Below are 4,699 nucleotides of genomic sequence, written 5' to 3' on the forward strand. Positions count from 1 at the left end.
ATTTTGTTGCTTTGGCTTGTTTGGGGCCCATAAATTATTCACACACAAGTTTATCTCTAAATGCGATACTCAGGGCGCTCTTGGCTGGTGCTCCTTGGGGTTTATTTTGGAAATAATCAGGATGCATTGGAAGCGAGTGGAAGGACAAAAACCTTGCCTTATGAAGGTGTTTAATCCCAGGTAATCTTTGCTCTGCGCAACTAGAAGAATATTGTCGTTATTATAGAAGAAAGTGGGTATTATTTAATTGGATTCAATATATTATAGAACAGTTTTTACATCTAGATTTGTGTCACCACTTTATATTCTGTTTAACAATATTAACGTAGGAGTAAGTTAGTAAGTTAGTACACGGAAAAAAATCCAAAAGGCAATTTTCCAGGTGGACGTTTGCATCGATTTGCGCTGTCACTAGTTTCCTTCGACTACCCATTGCATTAACATCACTCGGGCTTGTCTGCTGACTTGCTCGCATTTCCCAACTGGCCAAGAAAAAGTGACAGTCGAATTTCCCGGTAAGTCTCGCAGCCAGATGGGCGATCAATCAAAGGTGGCATGCAAAGCGGGCCACCTAGGATTGCTCCTCCCGCTGGCTCCTTGCGAACTGAAACGTGAGATGTAGATATGCAATCCCGCTCCAGCTACCAGCTTTCACCTGGCCACTTAGCCACACGAAGCAGTTAATTAAATGATGAAAGCATTGACGTGTCGCAGGGACTAAATGGCCTGGAGTAGCGGGAGTGCCAATGCGAGTTGGCCGGGGATGTACGAGGCTGGAAGGCCTGCTGCCTGGCTGTCTGGGGGCCATGTCCTTGGCCAGGACTCGCAGCCTGACAGCCGCACGTCGGCGAGTCCATATTGCAAGAGGGAGTTTGGACCTGTGCGTGAGCGTGCGGTAGCACCGGTGCATAGATGGTAAAGTGATTTTTTACAATTTCCAAAGTTTAGAATGGTTAGTAATACACTAATACAAGTTAAAATAATTATAATAAAAATTAGAGGGCACAGTATAGTATAGTATTGGCAACTATTATGTTGATAAATTAATAGTACAAATGCGAAGTGAATGTTATTTAGTGGCACCTCACTATCTTAAAAAGGTATTCCTAATTTCAGAACATTTTAAAGCACAGTAGAGGAGAGTCTGGATGGGCTCAAAGCACCACTACCCACACCACTGTGGTTGCACTGGGTGGGTTTTTGGGTGGCTGTGTCGGTTGGATTCTGTGCTCATTGGGGTCACGTAGACGCTTCAGTTGCATGTAACACGCCGCTTGATTGGTTGCCTGATTCGTTGATTGCCTAGCTCTCCGCTCACGTGACAACGCGTTGCCCTCGGGCATTGTCCAAGGATCCAGATCCCGAACCACCAGCTCCACCGGCTTCACCAGCTCCACAGCCACACAAAACTCACCTGTCAACCCGTCATTTAGTCAGTCGATCTGGGTGTGTGTGTGTGCTCATTCTAATTTTCATTTCATTTCCACTCGACAGCCGCAAACGCAAACTAACCGAACCGATGTTGGCCAAGTCAGTTGGCCAGTTTGCTGATTTGATTGATGGCCGGTCTCTGCTGCTAATGAACTTACATAAGTGAAACCGTTAACAAGATCCTGGTGGGCCAACAGTGGCTCATGTTGCGAGTGTAAACAGATTTTGGACTAGTTTCTGGTTGACCATCGGGCTAAAAAACTAGAGCGGCCAGAAACTAAGAGGAAACGTTGTTAATTAGCAAAGTTGATAAATCTGCGCAGATTTAACATATCCAGTGGGTGGCAAAGTTTTCCTTTTCTCTCTTTATGATGTTGACCGTTGTAGGTGAAGTTTGTCCAGTTACTTTTTTTTCGGAATTGTGGGAAGAAACTTTTTCGTTACCTTCATAAAGTTGTTGGCCATGTCCTGGGAATTTTCGGCCGCCAGCGGATGGCAGTTAACATGTGGTTTCCTGTAAGCAGAGAAATATGAGGAACATAATTAGTATATGGCGTATACGCAGACTTGACCAGAGGGGAATGTTTGCACAAGTGTGCTGGCAATTGGGATCAAGTTATGAGCCCAAGTTGGGATTAACTAATGGGCTGTTACTAATATTTACGTTTTATTGAAGACGATTAAGCCGCAGTAGTCAAAATGTGTTCAAGTTGGAAGACAAATTAAACTTTATAGTCTGATTTTTAAACAACGCTTTTATTAACATAAATATTTAATAAACCCTTTATATGCAGCTTGTTGCTACTGTCTACAAATAACTCTTCTAACTTCCTTTGACAAAATTGTTTGTTTTCCATTTATTTGTTTCATTACATTCCCAGAAATAGTTAGTCCCAAATGAATCCAGTTTAATTTATAAGATTTCTCTTCTAGCTGCCCACATCCTACTTATTTATTTAGTATCTGTTTTACGTTATTATGTATTTGGGCAAACTCTGCTGACTCTCCAATGAATTCAATTCAATTAACCAACTTTCATATTCAAGTTGCCCAGCCTGTCAACCTTTCAGCATGAAAGCACACTCCGGCTAACTTCTTTCCTTAAACTTTGCTGGCCAAGGACACAAGGACTTACATATGTGGGTGGCCGAGTCAACACTTGACAGCCAAACGATAATTTTCTTAACTAAATTGTCCGGGCAGGGAAAACAAGAGTTGGGCAAACAAATAAACTCATCGAAGACATCAGGCCATTAGGTTCACTTCAAGTAGTTGGGCAAACAAGCGGAGGTGACTGGGACAGGTGGAGGAAGTGGGGGAAGTGGAGCAGTGGGTGGAAATCCCACTTAGTTTCCTAAGTCAATCGGTGCAACTTTTGCATGTTTCACTGAGCACTTTTCACTATATTTTTTTTCGTGTTTGTTCTTCAATGAAAGGTTAACTCTGGAACAACTCCAGAACTCTACTGCATTGACTGACAAGTGGTCTTTTCCTCCATATTTTCCTCTTTTCGCGCTTGCAGACCCGGGATTTTGTAGCTCCGAGGCGAGACAACATAAATCATGAACAGACACAGACACAGCGAAAAAGTGGTGGAAACTGCAAAATTGTGAGCTGGCCACAAAACTGCGGCAGTAAAGCCGCAGTGGAAGAAGAAGGAGCAGCTGGAAAACCGCAAAGCGTTTTTGGTCTTTTGCTGTTTTGGTGGTGGCGCTGGCGGAAAACTTGCTTGCCTCTGCCACTGCCACTGGCAGCCATCGCTTCAAATGGCTTTAAAAGGCCATCAACTCAAGAATTTTCCTCATGAACTCTAGAATTTTCCTCGCCGAGCGGCAAACTTTGTTTGTGGCAGCTGCAGTTTGTCTGTGCAAATTGGCGATGGCAACTAAATTGAAAAGTGCCGGGCTAAACGCCCGAAAGTAGGCAATGGTTTCGGCTGCTCAGCAGGATACATTTCGCTTCAGTTAGCGCCAAACCGCAAAAAGGATGTTTTGCTTAAAGTTCCCGGCTCCTCGGGTTCCTTTCCTTTTTTCGACTGTCTGCCCTGAAAATTTCCTCCACTCGTCCCGGAACTTTTTGGATTTTTTTTAGGATACTGGCATGGCATGCTAGGATGTTTGCCCGAATGCTTTCTGTTCGTCTTTTTGGACACTGTTAATTGGAATCGCACTGCTCTCTTCAGCAATTTATATTATTTTTTATGTTTCAATTTCGTTTCGGCATCCACTTGATTTGTGGCTTGTTTTCGTGATTTTTCCTTATATTAGATACCCACCATTCCGTATTTTAGATATGTATAAAAAATGGTTTATTTACCTTCAATGGGAAACTAGGAGAGATTAATTCAAGCTTAGTCGAACTCGAATTTAAAGCGCTTTTGTGCAACTATTATGGTAGCATACTTTCCCGTTCTGGGTTCGTCAAAAGCAAACGCTAATTGAAATTCCTTTTTCGTAAAAAACCGAACAATAAGTGCCGGGGCAATTCTGTATGAAAACACACATACTGAAAATGGGTATCGATGCATCCGGCAGCTGTGGCAACTTCCGGTCGAGTTCAGATTTCGATTCGGGACATTCAATGAGCGCGACAGATTAGCCGTTTTCCAACCACAAAAAGCCAGTGCAAAAGACGGGAAATGCGAGGAAAAATAGCCAAATTGGAGGCGGGCATGGCAGAGATGGCGGGGAAAAATGAGATCGACCAAAGCGACGGAGTCCGTAATGATGCGGAAGTGGACAAAAGGCAGCCGCAGTCTAACAAAAGCCAAAAGCCAAAAGCTGTAGCTGCCAATTCCACAGCCCATTTGGATTCCCATGACTATGGCAAAAGGCATTCTAAAACTGCGGTCAATTGAAATGGCAATCAAGTTAGCGAGCTCGTCCTTGCTCCTTGTCAAAAGGCCATATGCCCATCCCAAGGAGCAACTGGAATGGGACGCCTGTCCTGCCCTATGCTGAAACTCACACCATAGAAGAAGCCAAAGTTACCAGCCAATAATTACAAGGGACATGCCCTTCAACCTGAAATTTATCGGTATTACACACGAGATTCACGCTTTAATTTATTTTGTAATCATTTAAGTAAGGCAAAGTCATTTTGTGAGATATAATGTTTTAAGTACTTATCTGGTTAAAAAACTATTTGCCTTACATGGAAGGACACCAAGTTTTTCTTACATTAGGCCCTTAAGTGATTTTCATTAGGTTATCCTAATAACCAAAGTTAACCTAATAAATATAACGGCCAACCGGAAAAAACTTCTAGG

Source organism: Drosophila teissieri, chromosome 2R, assembly GCF_016746235.2.
Source record: "Drosophila teissieri strain GT53w chromosome 2R, Prin_Dtei_1.1, whole genome shotgun sequence".
Lineage (NCBI taxonomy): Eukaryota > Metazoa > Arthropoda > Insecta > Diptera > Drosophilidae > Drosophila > Drosophila teissieri.